Source organism: Narcine bancroftii, chromosome 8 (genome assembly GCF_036971445.1).
Source record: "Narcine bancroftii isolate sNarBan1 chromosome 8, sNarBan1.hap1, whole genome shotgun sequence".
Classification (NCBI taxonomy): Eukaryota; Metazoa; Chordata; class Chondrichthyes; order Torpediniformes; family Narcinidae; genus Narcine; species Narcine bancroftii.
In genome coordinates this window covers 172,425,037-172,443,695 of record NC_091476.1, presented here as the reverse complement: position 1 = coordinate 172,443,695, position 18,659 = coordinate 172,425,037, and the positions used below count along the sequence as shown (strand labels likewise).

Below are 18,659 nucleotides of genomic sequence, written 5' to 3'. Positions count from 1 at the left end.
TTACATTTAAAAGAACAGAAAATTTTTTTTGTTGTTGCAGCAATGGACATATCCAAGAAGAACAAAAGAGATGTTGTTACATAATAAATCCATGAAATAAATTTGAAAGAATGAACTGAAATAGGCAATTTTCAGAATGAAGTTATGTGAGAGTTTTCTAACTGACCATGAGAGCTGTTGATGGGAATTAATTGTTAATGAGGTAACGGGAACACTGGGTGTCGCGTGTAGTGCATTGGAGAAGAGCTCTTTGTTGAAGATTCTGACATTGTGAGCTGGGTGACAGTAGTCTTCATGCTGACGGTATGAATATATTTAATTACTCCATCCAGTGTTTGTTGCTTGGAATTAAATAAAACTGTGGAAAACTTGTCAATAAATACATTATCCAGTCAAGGCAGCAGAGACACTTCTACTGCCATGAGAAAAAGAGGTATATGTGCCACAAGACTCGTATCCCCAGGCTAAAGGACATTTGCTACCCTTCAACCATTGGACTTTGTGCTTTTCTAAATCAGAGATTCATATTATTTATCACTGAATATTTATTTTCTCAGCATTGCACGGGCAGTTTGATACATTTATTTCTTTGTTTACATTTTTCCATTTTGTATACATACATTTAACATTTAATCTTGAGTACAGTTTACAGTTACTGATAAGTAAAAATTCTGCTTGGCTCACAGAAAAAAAGAATCTCAGGGATGCATGTGATGTGCACTCTGGTCAATATGAACACACACATTGATTATTGTGAAGTGTGGATAGATAACATTGTCATTCGTGGATAATGATTTGAATGAATTAACAAAAAAACATTTTGGACCCACACCACAATAGAATGTACTATTAAAGAACTCGGATCCATCCATTTGAATGGGTTACCAAAAGCACATGCTTCTTTCACCATCATGCAATGTCAAGTGGAGACTCAGATTCAACAAGGAGACATTGACAAGAAAATCCGTGACCAAGCCACAGAAGGACACCACATTCGAAACAGGTTTTACTCCTGCTACTAATTTAGTAATGCAGAATACAGTTAGCACATGAAATCTTGAGAGGAAAGTGGAAAAGAGGTCGTGAAAACGGATCCAAAATTCTGACTGAAGTTTTGGAGAGAAACATTTAAAACCACACTGTAGAGCTTGTGTATTAACACCATGAACAAATCTGAAATGGCAAAGGGACATGGAAGTGACAGTGAAGAAAGTGGTCCAAAGGGATGCCTGGTAAATCAAGAGATTAAAAAATTGTAATATGCATTTATATCACTGAACTCAAGCAAGGGGTGTGCAGAGAATAATGAGGAGTTGTATGATTATCATCTGTATTCTAGAAATGGAGTGTAAGGGAGTTTGGAAGAAATGACACAAAGTTCAATTGGATTGAGTCAAGGATCGAAAGGATCCTCCACAAAAATACAGAGAAACCTGCAAACAAGTTAAATCTGTAGATACTTTGAACATCTGAATTGTTCTTCCTTTCAAAAGGAAAGGAAAGCAGCATGACATGAAAATATATGTTGCTCAGTGAGTGTGGAGAGTGGAACATGATTCAGCAACACGCTGTCATTGAAAGTGTGCAGTCCCAGAGGGTCACCAGGAGCTGCTGGATCATGTTATATATCACACACAGTGAACACAACCCATGTGGGATGACACCTTGTTTTAGAACATAAGGAATTTGGATAATAGTAAGCCATTGGTTCTTTAGCCAGCTTTGTATCTCAGCATCACGATTGAAGCAACTACCATCATCTTATCTTTCAGTCCAAAACATTATTAATCCTTGCCTTGAATATATTTAATGGCTCATCCCAGTGGGCAGTGAATTCTTCCAAAGAGGTTGCTCTGACTTTCCAGCATATGCCATCACTGAAGGTCTCATTGAGCAATGACAGCAGAAAGTGCTGGAGCTGTGACAACCATGGCTTATCCTGTTGGCACATCTCTGCCCACAGTCAGGGTTCTGTCATCAGATGGTTTCTCACTTGTCACAATCAGGGACCTTTTATACCAAGAATTTGGCACTTCCTTCCGGTCTGTTGGCTCAGGTCAGCTATTCTGAGGATTGCAACAACCTTTATTCCGTGCCTATGCCTGAAGCAGCAATGTCTTTATTGCTTAATGAATAAGGATGAAGAACTCAGTCCACATATTGGAAAGGAGGTCATAAACAGGTCAATTCACAAAATAGAGAGCATGGAAGTAAAGCAACTTATTCTTGGGATAAAGATGCTAATCTGTAAGGACTGCATTCATTTCTTGTTGCAGTATGGTGGTGAGACATAAACCAAATAGAGCTGACATCTAACTGTTCATCAGCCCTCAATCCATCTTCAATATATTGTTCCCAAGCTCTTGTATGTTTAGATGTGAGCATAATCTACATTTGAGGTACCTTATGAAATGCTTTCTGTTGATCTCGATTCAATAAAGCTCATTAACTCTCCCAGTGGGAACATCTTCAAACCATTTTGTCAAGGATAATTTCCCTTTTGTAAAGAATTTTGGCTCCCAAATCACACCATAATTTTCCAAGCTTTTCAAGTTATTAATATTTGTATCGGTTTGATAAGAAGTAAGTATAGGTGAAGTGAGGAACTCGATGATTAAAATGAGATGTGTGGAAAATGGCAGTGGAGTGCCCCACATTTTGGCCTGCTTCTCCTCTTCTCCATGACTGTGACTGATCATATATGTCATTGTCCTTTTGCTGCCTTCTTCCCTCGAGCTGTAAGAGAAATATTTCACCTTCTTGAATCAATGTAAGAGCGTCCACGGCCTTGAATGCTGGAAAATTCCACAGGTTAACCATCCTCTGGGGGAAGACACTTCTCCTGATCTTGGTTCCATATAGAGTAGTCCCAAGGCTGAACCCTTTGGTTCTGGACTCTCCAACTATTATGAGTGCTGTTCCTGATGGATCTAGACCAGGGGTTCTCAACCTTTTTCTTCCCCCTCCCATCCCACTTTAAGTTATCCCTCTGCCATTGGTGTTCTGTGATGAGTAAGAGATTGCTTAAGGTGGGATGTGGGTGAGAAGGGAAAGCTGAGAATCACTGCTCGAGACCCAATTGTTTGGCTTGCGAAAAATTGTCATTGGCCCATTTCCTTTGGAGTTGTGAAACCGTGCACGTGACGAGTCAATGAGGGATGATTAAAACAGTGGGTTTCAAACTTTTTCTTTCCACCCACATGCCACCTTAAGCAATCCCTTACAAATCACAGAGCACCTATAGCAGAGAGATTACTTAAAGTGGGATGGGAGGGGAAAGATAAAGATTGAGAACCCCTGGTCCAGTCTGTCTCAACCTGTTAGAGTTGCGGAAGTCTTTGTGAATTCCTCTTTTGTGCTTCAAAACTCCAGTGAAAAAATGTCTAATGAATCCATCCCCTTCTTGTTCTTCTGACTTGTTATTCTAGGAATCAGCTGTAGTTTTACTTATTAGTAATATAAGATTGGGTAGGTATGGTAACTGGAGGGGTAAAGAGGGCTATGGTTTGGAGTAGGCCGATGGGACTAGGTGGAATAAATATTTCTGCGTGGATGAGATGGGCTGAAGGGCCTGTTCTTGTGCTGTAGTGTCCTATGGTTCTGTAATCTCTGCATTATTGTTACAGGAAGATGATCTCTCTGTGCCAACATTCAGAGTTGTGACTGTTCCTATTTAGCACTTGACATACATTACATTACAAACAACAGTTCCTTTATTGCAAGCTTGCTGCTGCAAGACATTTATATCATTTCAGCACCAATTAATATCAACAGATTAGACATTTTTAAATTCAGATTAAATCAGTAAATTGGTTCAGTTCCTACAGTTATTTACAGAACTGACATGAAAAAGACCAAAATAAAAACCTTGAGCCATGAGACAGCTGATGTTGGGAACTGAGGCACAAATAATTTCCTGATGGAAGCATTAGTAGGAGAAGGGGGAATTGTTGGCATTTCAGGTCGAAACCTTGAGCCTCTCCTCACTCAAGTAAAATTCCTTGAACATGCCTGGCAGAAATTAGGAGAATACATTCCTCAGATGCAATGTCAATGATCGAGTTGTGGAATCTTTGCAGGAATTATGCAAATTTCTACTTTGGAGTTTGGTTCCCATCCCTTTGCTCCACAGTGAGATCATTCTGAATGGAGAGAAAGGTGTGAATTATGTAATACTAATGTTCTTGGGATTCAGTGCGATGTGAAGATTTGTGGACCTCATGTCAAACAATTTTTTTTTGCCTGAGCATTCTGTTGAATTGTGAGTTAAGGGATAAAAAAGTGAAGATAATGCTATGGAAGGCTCTTTCGCTGCATTCATATTGACTTATTGTTCAATTGAACATCTTCAGCTCACAGAATTCTGTTATATAAGCAAGTGGAAAGATCAATGGAAAGAAGAAACTAGTTTGCCACAAAATTTTCGAGCAGCCTTTCGATATCATCAGTGCAGATTTACGTACAAAATTATCATCAAATCACAAAATAATTCTACTGACAAGATTATTTTCAGATATAATTTAAGAAAAATCTCCATTGGTTTGCAATAAATCAACGTTTTTGAAGTTGTGAGATATTTACATGCAGAATTTTTGCTGTCAGTATTAATATTCTCAATAATTGATTTCCAAATCTTTGCCTCAGTCTCGATGCGAATTATTGAAGTGAAAACCAATGAACTGTATTTGATTGACATAAATTGATAATTTCACTGTTCATTGGGTAATATTTTGTCTACAAGAATCATGTTGAATTACTGTTGCCTCCCTGTTTATAGGGCGATATCCATTGGTGTCTGTGGGAGGTTTGCACATTCACCCTTGGAGCGTATAGGTTTCCCTGGGCTCTCTGGTTTCCTCCCACGTTCCAATAATGGGTTGGTTGGTAGGTTAATGGGCCACTGCATTTCCCTGCATGCGCGGTGGAACCTGGGAGAAGTTGGTTGGAATGCGAGGAGATGAAATAGATTAGGACAGGATGAATTGTAATAATTGGTGTTTAATATTTGACACAAACTCACAGGGACAAAGAGTCTATGCTGCTTCTCTCTATGACTTCATGACCATTCTTTGGTCACCAAGAATTCGGTACTATCTACCAAGAATGCACAGAACATAGGGTGTCAAAAAGAAAAATAAGTACTGAGGTAATAGTTAAGATCTGTTAGAAAGTCAGATGGTCTCTTTATACTCATTGCAGAAGATCCTTGACCTGCCAGACATGTCTTCCTGCGCTGCTTTTCACAACTCCTACATTATTTGGTCGATGTTCTTTTGTGTATGCTCTCACTTTCTATTTCCATTTGCTCATTGACTATCTCCATGGGGCTCACCCCGGTTTTATGCTGTTAGAGCATATAATGTAGGTGAGCACACATTGTTGGCTTAATTGCCTGCACTGTGCAGTGATGTTCTGTGTTCGATGTCCCAAGGTGCAGTGAGAATGTTTATTTTTGAAGCAGACCAGCTGGACACCCCATGATTTGTATTGCAAGTAGGACCCAATGTAGAAGTGTGGACGTGTAGAGAGAGGTCAGTTGACACAGAGCAAAGGCAACATTATTTTACTGGAGTTAAGTTTCAAACTGTTCTTGAACTTGGTGGTGCGTTATTTCACACTCACAAATTTTCTTCTTGATTTTGGGGGCGAGGAGGTGCTGGTTGAGGTGAAGAGAATTGGGTTGGGGTGGGATGCGTTAATTTTCTGGCTGCTTTTCCAAAGCAGCAGGAAGGTTCGATAGAGTTGAAGGAGGAGAGGGGGTTTATGTGATGTTCTGAGCCATATTTACAACCCTCTGATATTTCTTGCAGTGTTGGGCGGACCACTGGCCGTACCACGGAGCGATGTTCCCTGACAGGCTACTTTCCATGGTGCATCTGTGAAGGTTGTTAAGGGATGCAGGTGAGATGCCAAATTTCCTCAGTCTGGTGTGCTTTTCCTGGGTGTTGTATCGATGTGGGTGGACCAGGACAGGTCACTGGAGGTGTTTGCTTCTCGGTACTTAAAGCTGTCTTGCTACATCCTGACAAAGTGAGAAAAATTCTTTTTTTTAGATGTGTTTAAGAGATGCTTCAAATAGAGTCATCTGTACAAAATTTAGACGATGTTCTATTTTGAAACAAACTTAATGATCAAACCGAACAATCTTTCTAATGATAGTGCAATTTCATACCCAGGACTCAGGTCTTGATGTTTTACTCTAAGTGATAAAAATCCCAACAAAATATTGGTAAATTTACAACCCTGAGATCTTACAATCTAATGGAAAGTTTCCTTGCGGGCAGTGAACGAGGCAGAGATATTACCTTGTTGAAACTGTCGGCCGATCTGAGCCGAGCAGGGGATGAGTGCTTGACAGAAGTTGTTTTGAAGGGGCTGACTCCCTGAAGCATTCACTTGACCTCGTTGTCCAAGGCTGCAGTGCTCGGGACACGAGCGGCTCAAACCACACAAGAGGGCTACCTTTTAAAACAAATGGATGTCTGTGCAGTCACAGAACAATTCAACAAGGGGAGTTAGAGTGGCTTTGTGATTCATTACTTAGATATTTACGAGTATAATTATCACTAAATGTAGTTAATTCTGCATGGACTATTTCGTGTATTCATTTTGTAACCATGGAGTTATAAAAATCTCTTAATAGTGGTGGGTAATAAATCAATAATGTTTCTGTAATTGTAATGCATTTATGTGTAGAATTCTTACTGCAGCTGTTAGCATGTTCTCATTAACGTACTTTCAATTCATCACTCAGGCACACTCATTGCTAATCCTTGGAATGTGATTTAATTACTGTTAGTTGATGAGCACTAGTTGAAAACTTCACTCCTCACAGGATACAAATTCCTACAGAGCCTTAATAAAGAAACTAGGCTCTCATCCTCTGGATGGCAAATTCTCCTCACCCTCCGTGCTTCAGTCTTCACCTTGCTGGCAGACATTGTTTCAAGACTTATTTTGTACTCTCTGACTTGATTGTTAGGTTTAAATGGTGACACAACCTTTTAGATTGAGAGCATTGGTGGGGGGGGGGGGTTTCCTCTGTGTGATTTGGTTGACAGATGCTTTCCCATTTGTGATATCCACGTGCCTCTATCATTTCCTTGAGCTTCTAGGTGTGGGTGGGTACGTGGAAAAATGTAACAATGAAATGGTAGAGCATGGTACAATTGCAATGTTTAAAGACAGGAAAGGTTTCGAGGGATATGGGCCAAAAGGTATGTAAATGGGATTAGTTTGGCAAAACATCTTGGTCAGCATGGACGAGTTGAGGTGACGGTCTGTAATTCCACAGCCTGACATTTTGATTTGCAACAGAGGCTTTGGCAGTCTAATTTAGTTTAGAATGGGGTGGTGATTACAAGGATCAGTTTTCTGCTGGACCATCATTCAAATCCCAAAAAGTCAACACGATGCTGAAATATCAAAAAGGTGGCTGAATGCGACAACTTTGAGAGGTGGATAGGGGTGTCAGAAGAAAGGCAACTATTGACCAATGGGGTAGCAGTTATACAGCACCCAACATGTTTGGTTTGGAAGTCTTTGACTGCATACAGAGTGCCAGAAAAGGAGACCAACTGTGGTAGTCTGGCAAAGTTAAGGGAGACAGCCACAACACCTACTGCAAGTTGTTATCATTAGGACTTAGACGTAAGAGGGAGTAAGTACGATCACAGTATTGTGAATATTGTAGCCCCATTCACAGTCAAAAAACTACACTGGAGATTGCAGAAATATTAAAAATAGCAATCTCTCTCTCTCTCTCTCTCTCTCTCTCTCTCTCTCTCTCTCTCTCTCTCCCAAAAATAATGTCAGTTTTCAAGAAGAGTCATGCCTGTAAAATAGGAAGATGAATTGTTCAGTGATGCAGCTGTTCTCTCATAACTCCAGTGAATGTCATTCTATCCTGACCTCAGCTGTGGATAGCATGGAGTTGCATCTTTTCCCTGTCCTTGCATGAATTCCTTTGTATTCTTCAAGACAATGCAAGATCTTTGGCAGAGATATTTGTATTATCGTTAAATGTGGGGGAGGTGCAAAAAGACTGGAGGGTGACTCATGCTTTATTGAATTTGTATTTAATTTAAATAAATGAAATTAAAATTATTTAATTTCAATAAATGCCTTTATTTAAGAAGGGCTGCATTGATAAGCCAGGGAACTACAAGCCAGTGAGTTTAATGTCAGTTGTAGGGAAGTTACTGGAGAGGATTCCTCGAGACTAGATCTATGTGCATTTAGAAAGGCAAGGACTGATTCCGGATAGTCAGCCTGTCTTTGACCGTGGAAAATTGTGTGGCACAAATTTGATCAGGTTATTTGAAGATGTGACCAAGAAGACTGATGAAGGCAGGAAATGGACATTATCTACATGGAATTTAGCGAGACTTTTGATAAAGTTCTGTGGTAGGCTGGTCCAGAAGGTCATATCGCATGGTATCCAGCATGTGCTGTTCAATTAGATAACGAATCGTCTTGATGGTAGAAGTCAGAAGGTGGAATTGATCTTGTAACCTGCAATCAGTGGCTTTCCATAGGGATCCATTGTTCATCAGCATGGACATGTAGAGCTGAAGCGTCTGTTTCCAAGCTCTATTAAATGTTCAAAGATTCAAAGGTCACTTTTAATGTCGCATAATAACACATTAAAAATATAATGTACATGATATACTTCAATCTTTATCTGGTATAAGACAAACAAGGAGTAGCCATGAGCATTTCCTGGCACACCTACCAATAAGAGAAAGAAGTGAGAGAGTCCCTTCAGAGGTTCTAAGTGTCTGTGGACTCCCCCCCCCCCCCCCCCCACCCCTACCCCCAGCGCTCCTGCAGCCGCTGCAACCTTACAGACTCCACTTCAAAACATTGGCGTCCTGAGCTCCAGATCCAAACCTCCAACTCGATCAGGAAGCCTTCAGTACCCAAGACCCTTCTGGCTCTCAACACCCTTTCAAATCCTGGTTCCACTATCTGGAGCCAATCTCCAGCAGCCAGCAGACTGTACGAGTCCTTCGACCACTTGTCGTCACCAGCCCGTAACGGCTGAGCCCCTGCTGCTCCGATGCTATGGTCACCTTCCTTGTAGGGTTACCTCTTATACTTGTCCTTCATGGCAGTGGGGTGGGGGGGGGGAGTGTTTTCCCCATTTCTGGTGCCCTGTGCCAGCCCACTGCTTCCCTGGGGTCTCCAACCCTTTGTGATAAACTGCCCATCTTGGTGGCAAGATTTTTTTTAAAAATCCATCGGCTCCTTTAACAAGCTGTTTAAGGTCTGTATGAAATCATTGGGCAGTAGGACCCAGCAGAGTAGCTCTGTGTCTCTGCTTCCCATTCTCCCAGGTCCACGTCAGTGGCAGCACTATTGCTATAGCAGCTCCGGCAAAGCCACCATTATTTTCTAATAACCAGTTGGATGACACCGAAGTTAACCTGGTTAGTAAGATTGCAGATTACATCAAAGTTGGTGGGAAAGTGGACCAAGAAGAAATTTATCTGAGATTACAACTAGGATCGGGATGAACTAAATGGCATATGGAATTTAAATGCGAGGTGTTGCACTTTGGTAGGTTAACATAACATAACATAACAATTACAGCACGGAAACAGGCCATTAGGCCCTTCTAGTCCGCACCGAAAGCCAGGGCAGGACTTACACAGTGAATGGTAGGGCCCTTGAGTATGTGGTGGCACAGAGAGACTTGGGTATACAGTGGCATAGTTCCACAAAAGTGACGACAGTGTGATGCACTGCAGTGCGAACAAACAAGCTCAAACCACAAAGGCTATACTATAGGCTTTAATTAGTTTAAGACTTGCACACAAGGGTCAGTATCCCTTCGACCCAAGGACTGACGTGAGCCTTTTTATAGAGCCAGTGATCGGCAAGGAGTAGATGGAGCCAGCCTCCCAGGTTACCTCCTTGCAGGTACAGAGGGTTGCCCCTGCAGTAGGCAGGCAGGTGCACACACAGGTAGACAGGGGAGTGAAGGCATTTGAGACACTTGCCTTCATCAGCCAGGGCATTGAGTACAAGAGCAGCAATTACATATCATAAATGCACAATACATTGGTGAGACGACACTTAGAGAATTAGGTGCAATCGGATCACCAAACTCCTGGAAAGATATCTTTCATGGTGGAAAGGGTGCAGAACATATTCATATTTTCGACTGGTGGGCTTGAATTGTATGGAGAGGCTGGGTAGGTAGAGCCTTTTCTCCCTGGTACATAGGAGTCTGAGGGGGGAGTTTATAAAATCATAGGGGTCATGGATAAACTTAATAAACAGTTTCTTTTTCCCTAAGGGAGGAGAATGGGATGGGTATGGAACGAGCTGGAAATGGTAAAAGTGGGTAGAATTGTGAAAGGATTTTCAAACAGATACATGGACAGGAAAGATTTAAATGCAGGCCAGCTTTACAGCTTGGTCAGTGTGGACCAAATGGGCCACAGGCCCTGTTTCAATGATGTACACATTTCTAACTGTGCTTCCAGTGTCCTGGTTGATTGGTCAATGTGCAATGAACTGAGATTCCCTGGAGATGTGCTGATTTCTGGCTCCGCATCCTGGCTCTACCTCCATCTACCCTGGTTTCCTGCCTAAACCCTGAGCCCTTCTGAAGACCACTGCAAGACCCTACCCTCAGTTATAAGCTAATAAAAGCATATGTTCTCCTTCAAGTCGTGAGAGGTTTTATTTGTGCTACACAGTGTAAATTGCCCTCAGCCTGTCGGTGAGTGGCAGAAACCGGGCAGAAGAGGGGTGGGGCATCGTTGTTAATGGGGGATAATTGATTACAGGGAAAATTAGCCAGGAGTACAATGAATCTGTGACCTGGCATAGACTCATTGGACTGAAATACCCTCCGTCTATGTGATAAGGATATTTGGAAATACGGAGAAAAAGAAGTGCATTGAATCTGAGTGTCAAAGGAAGCCCTGGTCACTGTGATGATGTGGTTGTATGTACAGGCTGGCCCACCCTCCTGATGACATCCTACCCTTGACTCCTCCCTGGACTTCTCCCATGTGACCCAGACCATAAAGGTCGAGTCCCCTCTTCCTCTCCTCATTTCCCTAGCCTTAACCCGGGCCAGCAATCTCTAGTGTAATAAAGCCTATTGTTCCCCTCAGTCTTTGTTGGTGTATTATTGGGGCAACTGGCAGCGCCCAACAATTTATTACACTAGAGTTTGAAGGTCTCCGGTAATGGAGAAGTTGCTGCACCCCGAACAGCTAGAAGTAGACCCCAAGTCCTGGGTGCATCGGTACTCTTCAAACAGTGGGTGAACTGATTTAATAATTTCCTCGATGCCGCCATTGAAGTGGTTGAGTCTGACGAAAAGAAATTAAAAATTCTACAGGTGCGGGTCGGCCAGAGGGCCTACCTGGCCATCCAGAGTAGCATGACCTATGGCAAGGGGATGGCTGAATACGGACGCTGTACAAGCCAAGGGTGAACGAAGTTTACTCCTATTACCTGCTGGCATCCAGAAAGCCAGAGCCTGGTGAGTCCACTGAGGAGTTCATCCGATCCTTGGTCACACTGGGAAAAGACTGACTGGGGAACCCTAAGATCATGATTTTGTTGACCCAGTGCGTGGAAGACCTGATTCGGGACGCCTGTGTGTCGGGGTTGAGATCAGACTATATCCGACAGCGTCTCCTCGAAGAGGATCAACTCCCGCTAAAAAAGGCAATCAACCTGGTCAGGACCGTAGGCTCGGCCCAGTGCCACGCGGTGTTGATCGCGGGCAGAAGTGGACCTACTGCATACGTTCCGCCACCACAAGGCCGCCATCCTGGGACTCAGCATCGGGGGGTACCGACCTGACCACTGCTGCGGTGATGCCAGCATCGCCACGATGCAACTTCTGTGGGCAGGCTAGGCATTCGAGATGCCTCTGCTCCGCAAAAAGAGCCATCCGCTCGGACTGCAGAAAGAAGGGTCATTTCTAGAAGGTCTGCAGGTCCAGAACTCTGTCCAGGAACAGCACGGCATGTGTGCTCAAGGTGCTTCCAGTGCCGACCGCATGCTCAGTAAGGGGGCACCATCTTACCCGCTCCCAACCTCTACGCTGCGGCCTATCTCCACGATGATGTCACTTCCGCCCACCACAACTCCATTTCCTCCTCCTCCTCCAACAAGGACAGTGTGGTCAACATGGAGGTCACCATCATGGGCAGGCCTCCCCACTGACGACGACGACAATGAGATCCCTGTATTGCCATCAATCACCCTGGATCAAGCCAGCCTCCACCTGATCACGAACTCCATGATGCGGATTGAGGTGAATGGGCACAAGACGAACTGCTGTGGGTGGCACCTCTGTCATTATTTGCAAACCTCACCCTGGGCTGCAAACTGATCGCCACCAAGAGTAGGTGCTATAGCACAGAGGATATGCAGTTTATCTAAGAGTTTAGTGACTCCTGGCGGAGGGGATCATAGCCCCTAGCACCAGTCCCTGAAGTGGTCAGAGGGGCGGGCGGGCAAGCTCCGGATAGTGATCGACTATAGTCAGACCATCAACTGCTTCACCCAGTTGGACGCATACCCACTTCCCCAGAGAGGCAACTTGGTCAATAAGGTTGCGCAATACAGAGTTTTTTCGACCATTGACCTCAAGTCGGCTTACCATCAACTCCCCCTCTGTTCGAGAGATTGAATCTACATGGGATTCACGGCCGATCAAAAACTATTCCACTTCCTGTGGGTGTCTTTTGGCGTGACTAACGGTGTCTTTGCTTTTCAGAGGGTTATGGACTGGATGGTGGAGGAGCACAAGCTGACAGCAACATTCCCATATCTCAATAATGTCACCATCTGCGACCACGACGCTAACCTCACTAAGTTCTTGCGTGCGGCCAAGTCCCTCATCTTGACATACAACAAGGACAAGTGCGTGTTTAATGTAGACCGCCTGGTCCTCCTCGGATGCGTCATGGCACATGGTGTCATTGCCTTGGACCCTGACTGAATGCGTCCCCTCACGGAGTTCCCTGTCCCAAACACCCTGAAGTCGCTGAAGAGGTGCCTGGGGCTGGTTTCCTACTACGCACAATGGGTGCCAAATTACGCCGATAAAGCCTACCCCCTGATTGTCCACAACCTTCCCATTATTGGCGGAAGCCCAGGCTGTGTTTCATCAGATCCGAGGAAACATCGCAAAGACCACGATGCGTGCCGTGGACGAATCCATCCCCTTCCAGGTGGCAGGCTGTTAACGTTTTTCTCCCACACCCTGCATGGTCCCGAATTACAGAACTCTGAGTCGAGAAGGAGGCACAGGCAATCTTTGAGGCAGTGCGCCACTGGCGACACTACCTGGCCAGCAAAAGATTCACCCTGCTGACAGACCAAAGGGCAGTGGCCTTCATGTTTAATACAAAACAGCAGGGTAAAATCAAGAACGACAAGATTCTTAGGTGGACGATTGAGTTATCCACATGTAAATATGATATCTTGTACTGGCCAGACAAACTCAACAATCCCCTAGATGCCTTATCCCGAGGGATGTGCGCCAGCACACATCTTGACCATCTCCAGGCCTACGTGATAATCTGTGCCACCCAAGAGTTACGAGGTTCTACCACTTTGTTAAGACTCGGAATCTCCCATACTCCATTGAGGACATCTGGTCCACGACCAGACACTGCTAGATCTGTGCCAAGTGTAAACCACAGATCTACCGGCCAGAAAAGGCACAACTCATCAAGGCCACACGCCCATTTGAACGACTCAGTGTCAATTTCAATGGCCCCGTCTCAATCTCAAATAGGAATGCCTACTTCCATGGACGAATTCTCCAGGTTTCCATTTGCTATTCCCTAATGGATATGACCTTGACGATGGTTATCAAGGCGCTGCGTTGCATCTTCACTCTGTTGGGGTACCCTGACTACTGTACCGATCTGAGACCTGGTGAGGGCTGGAGACCCTGAGATGGCCCTGCCGGCCACGGACCAGACTTCAGATCTGATCGCACTGCACAGGAGCACAGTCCCGGAGTCCGAGCCGCCTGTCTCTCCGCCGGACCTCCAGGAGCCGACCCCCAGTGTGGCAGCGGACCACTCACTCTCTCGGGAGTCCCCCGGCAGCACCGTCCCCAGCAGTCCCCGTCCTGGATTCTCCCGCGGCGCCCCCCCGGAGGAGCAGTGTTTGGATAGTCTGGCCCCCTTGGCGGTCTGGCAGAAGGAGGAGGTCGGCTGTACGACTAAACTTCCAGTCTGAAGGAGCCCTCTCCCTCCCCACCCCCACCCCTGGTGTTTTTTTTCTCTTCTCATGGTTGTTATCTGTGGTTTCAATTTTTCTATTTTAAAAAGAGGGGGTGAATATAATGATATGGTTGAATGTACAGGCTGGCCCGCCCTCCTGATGACATCCTATCCTAGACTCTTCCCATATGACCCAGGCTATAAAGTTCGAGTCCCCTCTTCCTCTTTTCATTTTCTCTAGCCTTAACCCTGGTCAGCAATCTCTCGTGTAATAAAGCCTATTGTTTCCCTCAGTCTTTGTTGGTGTATTATTGGGGCAACTGGTAGCGCCCGACAGTCACCAAAAATCTCGATCATTCACTAGAATAAAAGTAAGATCATTTGGTGGATGAGGGAGAAAAAGATTCAGTTTCCTGTTGAAGTTGCATCCAGAAAGCATTGTTCCCTCCAGAGTGCTGACTCACTGTCAGTGTGTTTCTTGTACTTTCTCGATGTAAGCTGGGTGCCGTGGTTACATTTGTTCTGCTTGCCCTTGATGTCGTTCATTGTCTTGTATAAGAAGTTTGGCTGTTACATAGGAACATGGAAGTAGGAACAGGAGGAGGCCAAAAATGGCCCATCGAGCCTGCTCCGCCATTCAATACGATCATGGCTGATCTAATTTATGACCTAACTCCACCTACCTGCCTTCTCCCCATATCCCCTAATTCCTCTATCATGTAAAAGTCCACGTTGCTGTTTGACCTCTTGCTTTCTGTATACAGCAGCTGCAAGCACACTATTTGCTTGCTGGTAATTCTTGATCCTCGTACCCACCCAGAGACAAATAGGACTGGATTTCCTGATGCTGCTCACCTGCTCATTTCACCTTGCTGGCACGTGTCTGGTTCAACACATCATTTCAAAATTTACATTGCACCCTGTGACACAGCTGCTGTGAGTGAAACAAGAAAGTCTGCAGGCGCTGATTTGCAGTAAATGCACAGAAGTCCTGGAGAAACTCAAAATTCCACAGTGTGTTTAACATATATAACCAATGCTTCAGGCGTGAAAGCAAGCAGGGACCTGAATTAAAAGATGGAGGGCGGGGGGGGAATGGATGGAGGGGCGGGAGAGGTGTGCAGGCCCGCTGTTAAGGCGGTCTTGGATAGAAGGGCAGGAGCTCGGAGGTGGGAAGGAGTGTTAGTTCAGTGAATGAATAGCTGGAGGAAAGGAGACCGAAAGTCCTTTCAAACTGCCGTATAAAATGGGGTTATCCGGGCAATTTGCCCGGTTGGCGCTCCCTGTCAGAATCCAACCAGGTGACCTACCTCAGAGGCAGTCAGGGAACCCAGTTAAACTTACCAAGCTTGCGTCCACAGGCAATTTGAACAGGAAAATGGTTGACCCGCTTCTTCTGTGCATGCGTCACCGGGCAGCCAGCATCCGAACATCCGGTGGTACTTTCGGTGAGTACGTGATGTGTCATTGTGGGGGTGGGATCCCCCTGCAATTTAAAAGGTGCTTCCAGCACCTTGGCCCCAGTAATCGCACCCGGGTCCTAGGAGGGCGACCCAGGTGCTGCAGTTTAAACAGGGAAAGAGAAAGACAGGAGGGGTGGAGATGGGAGGAAGGTAACTGGAGAAGTCAGTGTTAATGCTATCTGATTGGAAGATGCCCAGAGATGTTGTTCTCCAATTTTCAGGTGGTCTCAGTCGAGCAGTGCATGAGGACCACAGGCAGTCATGAGGCGGGGAATTGAAATGGTGGGCCCCTGAGAGATTCTTCCTATTACGTCGTATAGAGCGAAGGTGCTCAACAAAGCGATCTCCCAACCTGCTTCCAGTCTTTCCAAGGTAGAGGAGGTCACAACAGGAGCACCGAATGCAGCGGACCACCCCTGCAGCTTCACAAGTAAAGTGTTACTTCAGTTGGAATGGCCATTTGAAGTGCAGTCATTTTTTAAAGATAAGGCACAGAGCAGGAAATTTGTCAAAAGAAGCCTCCATCTGAGAAAAATGGCATCATTTGTTTTCATGTTCCTAGCTGATTAGCATCAGGTTTGCTTATCTGCCCTTTCTTAAAATCATATCATGGGATTATTTCAGACAGTGGTGAAACTCTCCATCACTGCCTTCAAAGTGCTCGCAGTCCTAGTTTCACCTACCAGTGGAAACAACTTTCCTGTCTCTGTCTTATCTAAATCCCTTTCATTATGTTAGATGGTTCTGTGAGATCCTCTTGCATTCTGGATTCCAGTTAGTGTAGTCAAGACTCTTTCACCACACCCCATCACTGCTGGATGGTTCATTTCTGAAATTCCCATTCCCTGTGTTTCCATCTTCCCTCTTTTTATGAATTTATTTTATATCTCCTGCTTTACATTGCACCTTAATGGCCCCATGGTGTTTTTGGATGTGTCCCTGTGGTTCTTCTTTGCTGGCTCAGTTTGAAATTTGGTTTGGTAATGGACCCTGCAAAATCCCTTGGAACATTTGCTAATTTTATAAAGGTGCATTTTGTAGGATATGATCAAATGTGAACCACTGATCTGATTTATCCATTAAGTTCAACCATAACAAATTTTTAAATTTAAATTTTATTGACAACACAGTAGAAGCCAATTCCAGCCTTCGAGACCTATGCTGTCCAGTTCCAGCTATCACCCAAAGGAATAAGGAGGAGACTGAATGTTCAGGATGTAACTAAAGGCTAAGACCAGACTCGACAGTGTGTAGCAAATTAGTGAGCCAAAGAGAATTCAGACTTCAGTCGAGTGTACGTGATGACCGACAGTGTTTGGTTTAAACCAAGGCTAAACAAGTAATTGCAGATAAAGAACACAATAGATGCAAAAGCTTGCAGTAATTCAGTCTTCTCATTTTAATTCCTTTTAAAATTCATTATTTCCATGAAGAATCGTAGAACGGGGACAGGTCAGAAAGAGGGTCAGTGCCATCACTATGCTGGTGGTGGGCTCTGAAGGAGCTGCGTTTGTGCATTTTACTGTGAAATATTCCAGCCCCAGTCTCTCCCTTTTCCAAGTGACAATGCAGACTTCAATCTGCCTCCTCAAGTTCTACCTGCCATCCTTCTGATGATGTTATCAACTGACCAATCCCAATCACATTCTGTACCCCAGTGAAACACTTACCATATCAATAACTCTCCATTTCACTTAATGATTAGCAAGAACTCACCTTAACATAGCAAAACATTCTAGCATGTTTCAGAGGAACTTGTGAACAACATTTGTGACTGAGCCTATTATCAGGATGGTCGCCAAAGCCTTGATTAGTGAGGTGGGTTTAAGCAGCCACCGCCTGGTAAGATCAAATTGACCAAGACCTCTCCAAACAATTAGTCTTGGTTGACCTTCAAACATGGAAGCTCCTATGTTCTGTCTATCGTGGCAGCAATTTTTTTTTCTCTGTTCACTCAGCTATCACCTTCCCATCTCCTCCAACCCACCACTCCTTCCTTGTCTGCTGCTTCCCCACCAACTCCCCTCTCAGAATGTTCTCTGAGTGGGATAACGCCCTTGCACCTTGTATTTGATTGCTTCCTGTTCTCATGGCTTGGCCGGGTGCTGGTCCACTCTAGCCACCAATGTACAACAATATGTTGAAGTCACTCCAAACCTTCCTGGGGGAAATGATTCTGAGTTGGTTGGGGAATGTAACCAACTAAGATAAAATGTGTAGGTTATGGGGCTGTCCATTACTTAAATCCAACTTCACTGAATTATGAAATAGCCATATTTTTTTTAAACTTACCTCTGGGATCTGGGCTTCACCAGCATCTCCGTTCATCCCTGATTGGACGTGAGAAGGTGGTAGTGAATGATCTTCTTGAACCATGATTAGTTCTTCTGGATTGCATTGGCAAAATGAAGATTCCCTTGCACTCATTTAACTGAAAAATTTCTCTGGAACACTACACTTGTACTGCACTTGTGCTTTCCTTAGCATTACCTGTCAAATTAAGTTCGGGCTGACTTGTCTGGATAACATACTAAACAAAGTTTTAACTGAATATTTTCTCAGAACAATAAACTATTCAATTTAAATCAAAGTGCTTGCCTTTACTGTGCTGTTGGGCAGAGATTTACTCCTAGTGATAATGAAGGACGGATGATCTACAGTGTTTACAAGTCAAGAGAAGTGTGCACCTTGGGGAGGAAGGGGGTTAGGGTGGGGTGGGAGGAGGTGAGCTGGAACCTCAGAGTGGTGGTGTTCTCATGCCTCTGTTGTCCTTCTTGCAGGGTGAACTTTGGAAAAGGGCAAAGTTTGCCAATAGAAAATGTACAAAGATAAAGTTGCCTTCTTTCTAAGACACACATTACAAAGACGAAGATCCCAGATATTAATTGAACTGTATGTTTAGAGGGTGAGAAGAGAAATAGAGTTCTGGACTGGAAACAGGGACATATTGTTTCATTCAGCTTTAACATTTTGCTCACAA

General features: G+C 44.3%; 1 long non-coding RNA gene across 1 annotated transcript; it reads left to right on the top strand.

The window, feature by feature from the left end:
• The first annotated feature begins 14,550 nt into the window (after positions 1-14,550).
• LOC138741949 (uncharacterized) lies at positions 14,551-16,132 on the top strand. The gene is made up of 2 exons (XR_011343917.1): positions 14,551-14,709; positions 15,901-16,132. It is a non-coding gene; the product is annotated as an uncharacterized lncRNA (long non-coding RNA).
• Positions 16,133-18,659: the final 2,527 nt, after the last annotated feature.